The 10,264-nt window shown below is 39.6% G+C and overlaps 1 pseudogene; it reads right to left on the reverse strand.

Moving 5' to 3' along the window:
- Nucleotides 1-5,719: 5,719 nt before the first annotated feature.
- LOC128584508 (heterogeneous nuclear ribonucleoproteins C1/C2-like) lies at nt 5,720-6,932 on the reverse strand (annotated as a pseudogene).
- Between the last annotated feature and the right edge of the window lie 3,332 nt (nt 6,933-10,264).

Below are 10,264 nucleotides of genomic sequence, written 5' to 3' on the forward strand. Positions count from 1 at the left end.
CACTGTCTCATAGGGGACCTTGAATGCTTCAGTAGCCTCATACTTCAGGGAGGGTTTGCTACTACGTAAAGATACTAAGAGATTGGGGGCAGAGTTTTTGAGACTCTGCCAGTTGGTCCTCTTGGCCATAAAAACCTCATGACAAAGACTCCCTGAGATCGGATTCTGTTCTGATACTGCTTAGGAGATGGTGATGCAAATTAAATACCACTCTGAAGACCTTTTGAAGTACTTTAAAAAGAGAAATTCTTCCATAAATGTGCTAACCTGATATTTCACTTAAGTATCTTGAGTCTTTTTGGTTGTTGTTGTTGACGACACAGAGTCCCACCCTATGCCCTGAGCAGAGTGCAATAGTGTCATAGCTCACTGCAACCTCAGACTCAGGCTGTGGGCATCCAGTTGCCTCACCCTCTGGAAGCTGCTGGGATTACAGGCACTCACCATGGTGCCCAGCTGGGTTTTTCATTTTTTAGAGACAGCCTCAGGCTTTAGCCCTGGGTAGAGTGCAGTGGCGTCACAGCTCACAGCAACCTCTAACTCCTGGACTTAAGTGATTCTCTTGCCTCAGCCTCCTGAGTGGCTGGGACTGCAGATACCTGCCACAACACCTGGCTATTTTTTGGTTGTAGTTGTCATTGCTGTTTGGCAGGCCTGGGCCAGATTCGAACCTGCCTACTCCAGTGTATGTGGCTGGTGCCTTAGCCACTTGAGCTACAGGCACCACTGGGTTTTTCACTTTTTTAGGAGTCAGGGTCTCACTCTCCCTCAGGCAAGTCTCTAACTCCTGAGCTCTCTCACTCTCCCTCAGGCAAGTCTCTAACTCCTGAGCTCAAGCATTTCTTCGTCCTCAGCCTCCCACAGTGCTGGGATTACAGGCATGAGCCACTGCGCCGGGCTCTTGAGTCTTAATTAAACCAATCTTCAGCCATTTTCTAAAGCAATTCTCTAGGTGTATCAATCACTCTATTTTCTGTAAATGGTAATGAGATCATGGAAATTAGACTTTATTGGTTGTCTGACCGTATTGCTAGTCCTGTAATAATCTCTCTTTCATCCTGACCTTTTCCTTTGCACCAGAGTTTGCATCAGATAGTCCTATCTGTATAAGTTGATTCTCATTATGGCATTTTTCAGTCAAAAGCATTTACTGAGTGCCCATGTGACTGGTACCAAATGTCATAAGAAATTATGAGTCTTGTCTTGAAAACTTTGTAATGTATTTGATCTTGTTGGGTCGGGAAGAGACTAGGGTATGGTGTCCAGGACATCAGAGGTCATATGTTTTATCAGTCCAAGAAGTTCAAGAGACCTGCAAGATAGACTTACAGGAGTGTAACATTTAAAGAGGAATGTAGTGTAGTATAATCTTTCAGAGTATACGCTTTTAAATCAGGTCTGCGTCTACATTTTGGCTCCACCATCCATTAGCTATGTGGCCTGAGGCGAATTTCTTAAACATTTTGCACCTTAGTCCTCTTCTGTAAAATACAAGTGATAATATAATACCGCCCTTATGTAGATGTACATTAGGTTTAAATGAAAAAAAAAAAAAAAGCCTTATCACAGAACGTGAAACAAAAAGTGCCCAATAAATGAGAGCCTTCATATTAAATGGCCTATTGACCTTTTCTTGGAATCTGCATGTCCTAAGTATGGCCCAAAGATAGCAATAACTACAGAGGTATTGAACGTTCAGACTACATGATGGGAGATTTGCATTTTTTTCTACCAGGAGTACTGATTCCTGACAGAAAAGGATCAATTAAAGGCCTTGTAAAAAAAACAAAACAAAACAAAAAACAACCAACCCTAATTTGCTTTTCTCCCTCAGGGAAATATAAAATATTGAATTTACCTACTTTCAGGAATAAGAAACATAGCACTGTACTCAATAAATACCTTGAATAGATTTCTAGAACTTTAAGGGTCCTCAGAGACCATCTAGTATAATTCCTTTAATTTAATGGATGAGACAGCTGAGAGCCAGAAATAAAAACTGACTTGGCCATAATTACCCTCCTTGACCATGGTAGCCCATAGGAATAAGCCCTTTCCAAGTCTACTGTCTAGCATTTTCCTACTGTATTATGTCCCTCACGGTCAGTAAAAAAACATGGGGAGGAAGAGAGAAAGAGGTAAGTGAGGAGAGAGAGAGAATTCAGGGAATGAGGGTGCTAGAAAGAGAGGAAAGTACAGAGAGAGAATGAGTAATTGTATGTTAGCATAGCTAACTTCCTTTACAAAAAAATTTCAGATTAATATGAGGGTACAAATGTTTAGCTTACATTGTTTTCAATTCTAAGGTAAAGTTCAAGTTGTAGTCGAGCCCTTCATCGGGGGCGTGCTGAACACCCTCACACTGTGCACATTAGGTGAGATGCTGCCAATCACCCTCCCTCCTCCTCCTCTCCTTTCTATCTTTCCCCCTCCCTCTTCCTGGACTATACTTGTGTTTTTCTTTTGTATCTTTTGTCTTTCTTTCTTTTGTTTTTTTCTCTTTCTTTCAGTGTAGTTGTTTATATGTTGGCTTCATATTAGTGTTGAGTACATTGGATATCTCCCTCCTCCCCCCCACTATCTTGAGATAATTTACTGAGAAGAATGTGTTTCAACTCCCTCCAGATAAACACAAAAGATATAAAGTCTCCATCTTTTCTTATAGCTGAATATTACTCCATGGTATACATATGCCATGAGTTGATAGGCACTTGGGCTGCTTCCACATCTTGGCAATTGTGAATTGAGCTGCAATAAACATTCTGTTGCAAATGTCCTTATGGTAAAATGATTTTTGTTTTTATGGGTAGACACCTAGTAATGGGATTACAGGATCAAATGGAAGATTGACTTTTAGTTCTTTGAGATTTCTCCGTACTTCTTTTCATGGAAATTGTATTAGTTTGCAGTCCTACCCTAACTTGCTTTTTGATGTGGTTCTGATGTCTGAATGAATGACATGATCACATCACCAATTGGGAGTCTGTTGCAATAATCCAGGAGAGAAATGTGAACAACTTGGACTATGGTGGCAGCAATAAAAATATATTTGGGATATATTTCAGAGAGAAGAAAGGATGTATTGTTGGACTGGATATTGGGAGATAAATAAATGAAAGGTAAAGGATGAATCCAAACTTTTTGACTTGAGTAATTAGAGGGATGGTGATATCATATACTGAGATTGGGAAGTCTTTAGATATACTGTGTTTGATATACCCAGAAAAAAATCCTGAGTGTATAGTTAGATGTTTGAGTCTGGAACTCAGGAAAGAGAGCAATAATGAAGATATAAATTTGGGAGTTGTCAATATAAAGATATTTAAGGGACTGGATGAAATAATTTAGGGATAGTATGAAAATAGAAAAGAGAAAATTGCTAAGGCCTGAGCTAGAGTATTCCATCTTTTAGAAGGCTAACAGAGGAGAGGGGGGGCCAGCTGATAAGACCCAGGAGTTATCAGTAGGGAATATTCTGAAGTTACAAGTTTTTGGAGTTTTAGCATGTAACTTTATAGAATCATTTATAGTGGAAGAATGGAATATGGAAGAATGTGGGCTGGATAGTAGGACAGGTAGGTGGGTTAGGACTGTGTGTACCAAATTAGTGTCTAAGGATAGATTAGAGGGAAGTTGAAGATCTGTAGAAGACTACCTCAAGTCTTATTTTTGTCCTATAATCCTGATTAAAACCTTTGAGTAGAATCTCATTTGCAGTGATGCAGAGTTGGAGAAATAGTTCTCATATTGGATTGATTAGTAGATTTTGAAAGACCTAGCAAGCCATAGTAGACATTTTGTGTAGAAACCAAGGGGCTTGTAAGGGTGGTCAGGTAGTGAAGAATTGACAGGAGTTTGTGACCAACTGGATAGAGGCGATAAAGGAGAGAAAAGAGAACCACATGATTCAAGGGCACTATAATTAGCTTCTATTTTTAGTGTATGAAGGAAGAATAATTAAAAAAAAACTAAGAACATTAGTAACTTTCTCTTTGCCAGAAGCATTTGTAACTCTAATAGTTGAATTTATATACTTTGTTCTGTATATTGAAGGCATAATAAAAATTTAATAAAAATAATTATAGTGATTTGGCTCTTCCCTCCCTAAAAGATTACTAATTAAACAATTAATGCATTTCTGTTTGCATAAAAGTTGATAGCTGATGCCAAATGGTATATCAGTTCAGGCTTCATTTTTTGATGGTTTGCCAGTTGAATATTGATATGACTGCATTTATTTATGAGGTTGCCGCTTATTTGAATTGCCCTGTGAGAGTATGAGTTATTTTACTGGGCCATTCTCTCCTGCTTAACTAAATGACATTAATTGTACCCTTCAGAAAGCAGTGACTTTGGGCCAAGCAGAGATGTGTATCTGCCCTCTATTGAAGGTTCTTTTAGTGACTGGAATACATGAGTGCATTTCCTGAAAGACCTGGAGCTTTTTCCACGCCCCAGAGATTTTGCTAAGCTTCTGAATTATGTTCACTAGGTAGTGGAGCCATGGTGAACTTTCTTTTCTTTTTTTTTGAGACAGAGTATCCCTTTGTCCCCCTCGGTAGAGTGCCATGGTATCACAACTCACAGCAACCTCAAACTCTTGGGCTTATGATATTCTTTTGCCTCAGCCTCCCAAATAGCTGGGACTATAGGCGCCCACCACAATGCTGGGCTATTTTTTTGTTGCAGTTGTCATTGTTATTTAGCTGGCATGGGCCAGGTTTGAACCCACCAGCTTCGGTGCATGTGGCTGGCACTGGAACCACTGTGCTACAGGTGCCGAGCCATGGTGAACTTTCTTAAGGGAAAAAAATTGTTTCAAACACTTATTTATATAAGCACTCATTTCCATATAATCATTTTCCCATCCTGGTTAGAAACTCAGGCATTTCCTTGAAAGGAATGATGATTGTTGCTTTAAAAGCTATCAATTTGTGACTTTTCTGGTAGTCCTCATGAAATTATTTCAAGTTTGAAAGTTTAGCTATTTATGTCAGATATGTCATTTTGTGAGCTTTGCACCCAATTTGCTTATATAAGAATACCAGCCACTTTAACTGAGAGAAAAGCCTCTAGTTCTGAACTTGATGACGTGTATTGAGAGGAATTTATTAAGTATTAGAAGAGTAGAAATGTAGAACTGGAGACGAAATTACCTATTATACGTCTTTCCTTTTTCAGGTGAAGGAACAAAGGTCTAAAGAGGTGAACTATTTGGCTGAGTTCATAAGCCTAATGTATGACAGAGACACTGTGTTCTCACTGTGTCCTGTGAGATGGTACATGACTTTTTTTTTTTTTTTACATTACTGGTGATATTAACTTTGCTCATTTGAGTAAGGTGCTGTCAGGTTTTTCCACTATAAAAGTTACTCTTTTTTTTTCTTTTGTAATTATTAAGTGGTTTGTGGGGAGGTACTTTTAAACTATATTTCTTTTTTCTCTCTCTTTTTAAAAACCATACATCCTTTTTATTGTTAAGTCATAAAGAAGTATCAAAATGAAAAGCAAAACATTACAGGGTAAGACTTAACTTAAGACTTAAGCATCAAAGGAAGTGAAAATGGGACTAGGCGCAGGGCAATATGAATTAATGAACATGGGAAGGACAAGGCTGGGGACAACAGTGAGCATGTGGTGAAGATACTAGGGGGAGAGGACCTGCTGAGAATTTTGATCCACACAAGCGCCTAGGTAAAGAAGTAATGGGATAAGATTTCTAAATCCCACTGCGTGCTTAACAGTCATCCTCGCCATTGGTGCTGTCTCTGTCATCGTCTCCTTCCTCAGGCTCTTTTTCATCATCCTCCATCAGCTCCAACTGATCTTGCCAGGATCTTCATTATCATCAGCATCCAGCAGGTCCCCCTCCTCAGCAGAGTCATTTGCACCCCTCAGACTCCATCCTCACATCAGTCTCATCTTCCTTTTAGGGAGCTGCTGCTCTGCTCCTCTTCTGACTTATCATTTTTCAGCTCTACTGCTGCTTGTTTGCTCTGCTCCTTTTCAGTTTTTTCCATGTTTTCCAGTAAAGAATCCACTTTTTGTTTTACCTGGGTCAATTCCTTCTTAATGGCCTGAAGGTCATCTCCTTTCAACTTTCCAGACTTGGAAGAAGAACCTCACTGTCCACTCTTAGAATTGAAGCCAGTTTTTCCCCTTTGTGAGGCGTTTCCTGATTCACGCTGGCATTTTGAGGGCACCACAGCCCGAGCAATGGGAGGAGGAGGAGGAGGAACACGTGCTGGGTAGCTGTACATCCTGTCATAATAATTCCTTTGAAAGTCATAGTCCAAGTCAAAAAAGGAGCTGAGGAGAGGGGATGGAGAAGAGTGTTCTGGTACTGACCCGTATCTGCGCTGCAGATCGTTTCACACCTGCTTTTCCTCTATTCACTTTTGGCTCTGCAGCCGGATTAATATCTAAAACTTGGCCACCAGGGCGGTGCCTGTGGCTCAGTGGGTAGGGCGCCGGCCCCATATATTGAGGGTGGCGGGTTCGAACTCAGCCCCTGCCAAACTACAACAACAACAAAACAGCGGCCGGGTGTTGCGACGGGTGCCTGTGGTCCCAGCTACTATCCTAAGCCCAAGAGTTGGAGGTTGCTGTGAGCTGTGTGATGCCACGGCACTCTACTCAGGGCGATAAAGCGAGACTGTCTCTAAAAAAAAAAAAACCAAAACGAACTTGGCCAGCAATCGTTCTGCCATCCTCTCCTGCTACAGCAGCCTGGGTATTTCTCTCATTAACATACTGAACAAAGGCAAAGCCCTTGCAAACAGAGCAACTCACAATTTTGCCATATTTTGAGGAAATTGCCTCCACATCAGACTTCTTCACCTCAGAGTGTTGAGATTCCCAATGAATACACGGGAGTTCATGGAGCGAGGGTCTGTCTTGTTGGTAACATTGCTAGCCATTGCATTTGATGATAAGGTTCTTCACAAAGCCAATAAATGTAGCTGAAGATCAAAAAAATCTCACAGGAGGTGGGAGGGAGAAGAGATTCGATTTTGAGTCTCCGACTCCCGGGTTCTATGTGGAGAAGCCAAGTACTGCTCGAGGTCCACAACGCAGTTGCAACCGCTCTGTCTTCTTCTCTTCATAAAATGGCCTGTATTTCTTTTCTCATCACATTTTTATTGACTATTATACCATGGATGCTTCTTTTTTTTTTTCCTTTTTATTTATTATTATTTTTTATTGTTCAATCATAGCTGTGTACATTAGTGCAATTGCCTGTACCCATTCTAAGATGCACCATAGATGTGGCCCCACCCATTACCCTCCCTCCTCCAAAACCTCCCCCCTCCCTTCCTCTTCCTTGGACCTTTCCCCATAGTCTTGTGCTATAGTTGGGTTATAGTCTTCATGTGAAAGCTATAATTTAGCTTCATAGTAGGGCTGAGTACATTGGATACTTTTTCTTCCATTCCTGAGATACTTTGCTAAGAAGACTATGTTCCAGCTCCATCCATGTAAACATGAAAGAGGTAAAATCTCCATCTTTCTTTAAGGCTGCATAGTATTCCATGGTTACATGTACCACAATTTGCTAGTCCATTCGTGGGTCGATGGGCACTTGGGCTTCTTCCATGACTTAGCAATTATGAATTGGGCTGCAATAAACATTCTGGTACAGATGTCTTTGTTATGTTGTGACTTTTGGTCTTCTGGGTATAAACCTAGTAAAGGAATTATAGGATCGAATGGAAGGTCTATTTTTAAGTCTCTAAGTGTTCTCCAAACATCCTTCCAGAAGGAACGTATTAGTGGGCATTCCCACCAGCAGTGTAGAAGTGTGCCCTTTCCTCCACATCCACGCCAACTGGTTTTGGGATTTTGTTATGTGGGCTACTGTTACTGGGGTTAGGTGATATCTCAGAGTAGTTTTGATTTGCATTTCTCTGATAATTAAGGATGATGAGCTTTTTTTCATGTGTTTGTAGATCTTGCCTCAGTCTTCTTTGGAGAAGTTTCTCTTCAAGTCCCTTGCCCACCCTGAGATGGGGTCACGTGTTCTTTTCTTGTTAATATATTTGAGTTCTCTGTGGATTCTGGTTATTAGACCTTTATTGGAGGTATAACCTGCAAATATTTTCTCCCATTCTGAGGGCTGTCTGCTTGCTTTACTCACTATGTTCTTGGCTGTGCAGAAGCTTTTTAGTTTGATCAGGTCCCAGTAGTGTATTTTTGATACTGCTTCAATTGCCTGGGGAGTCCTCCTTATAAAATATTCACCCAGGCCGATTCCTTCAAGAGTTTTCCCTGCACTTTCTTCAAGTATTTTTATAGTTTCATGTCTTAAGTTTAAATCTTTTATCCAGTGAGAGTCTATCTTAGTTAATGGTGAAAGGTGTGGGTCCAGTTTCAATCTTCTACAGGTTGCCAGCCAGTTCACCCAGCACCATTTGTTAAATAGGGAATCTTTTCCCCACTGAATGTTTTTAATTGGCTTGTCAAAGATCAAATGATGGAGGGAGCTGGATTCATCTCTTGGTTCTCTATTCTGTTCCAGACATCTACTTCTCTGCTTTTGTGCCAGTACCATGCTGTTTTGATCACTATGGATTTATAGTACAGTCTCAGGTCTGGTAGCGTGATTCCTCCTGCTTTGTTTTTATTGCTTAGTAATGTTTTGGCTATTCGAGGTTTATCTGATTCCATATAAAACGAAGTATAATTTTTTCAAGATCTTTAAAGTATGACAATGGAGCTTTAATAGGAATTGCATTAAAATTATATATTGCTTTGGGCAGTATGGACATTTTAACAATGTTGATTCTTTCCAGCCATGAGCATGGTATGTTTTTCCATTCGTTAACATCTTCGGCTATTTCTTTTCTTAGAGTTTCATAGTTCTCTTTGTAGAGATCTTTCATGTCCTTTGTTAGGTATACTCCCAAATATTTCATCTTCTTTGGCACTACTGTGAAAGGAATAGAGTCCTTGACTGTTTGTTTGGCTTGGTTATTGTTGGTATATATAAAGGCTACAGATTTATGGGTGTTGATTTTGTAGCCTGAGACATTGCTGTATTTCTTGATCACTTCTAAAAGTTTTGTAGTAGAATTCCTAGTGTTTTCCAGATATACGATCATATTATCTGCGAAGAGTGAAAGTTTGATCTCTTCTGACCCTATGTGGATACCCTTGATCGCCTTTTCTTCCCTAATTGCAAGGGCTAAAACTTGCATTACAATGTTAAAGAGCAATGGAGACAATGGGCAACCTTGCCTGGTTCCTGATCTAAGTGGAAATGATTTCAATTTAACTCCATTCAATACGATATTGTCTGTGGGTTTGCTGTAGATGGCCTCTATTAGTTTAAGAAATGTCCCTTCTATACCAATTTTCTTAAGTGCTCTGATCATGAAGGGATGCTGGATATTATCAAAAGCTTTTTCTGCATCAATTGAAAGAATCATATGGTCTTTATTTTTAAGTTTGTTTATGCGTTGAATTACATTTATAGATTTACGTATATTGAACCAGCCTTGAGACCCTGGGATAAATCTGACTTGGTCATGGTGTATCATTTTTTTAATGTGTTGTTGGATTCTGTTTGTTAGGATCTTATTGAGTATTTTAGCATCTATATTCATTAGTGATATAGGTCTATAATTTTCTTTTCTTGTTGGGTCTTTCCCTGGTTTGGGGATCAAGGTGATGTTTGCTTCGTAGAATGTGCTGGGTAATATTCCTTCTTTTTCTATATTTTGGAAGAGGTAGTAGTATAGGTACTAGTTCTTCTTTAAATGTTTGGTAGAATTCTGACGTAAAGCCATCTGGTCCTGGGGTTTTCTTTTTAGGGAGATTTTGTATAGTTGATGCTATTTCAGAACTTGATATAGGCCTGTTCAACATTTCCACTTCGTTCTGGCTAAGTCTTAGTAGGTGGCGTGCTTCCAGGTATTGGTCGATTTCTTTCACATTTTCATATTTGTGAGAGTAGAGTTTCTTGTAGTATTCGTTAAGGATTTTTTGAATTTCTGAGGGGTCTGTTATTATTTCATCATTACCATTTCTGATCGATGAAATTAGAGAGTTTACTCTTTTTTTCCTGGTTAGGTTGGCCAAAGGTTTATCTATTTTATTGATCTTTTCAAAAGACTAGCTTTTGGATTTATTGATCTGTTGTATAATTCTTTTGTTTTCAATTTCATTTAATTTTGCTCTGATTTTCATTATTTCTTTTCTTCTGCTGCGTTTGGGGTTGAAGTGTTCTTTCTCCAGTTGCTTGAGATGTTCCATTAATGTTTTT

Source organism: Nycticebus coucang, chromosome 1 (assembly GCF_027406575.1).
Source record: "Nycticebus coucang isolate mNycCou1 chromosome 1, mNycCou1.pri, whole genome shotgun sequence".
Taxonomy (NCBI): domain Eukaryota; kingdom Metazoa; phylum Chordata; class Mammalia; order Primates; family Lorisidae; genus Nycticebus; species Nycticebus coucang.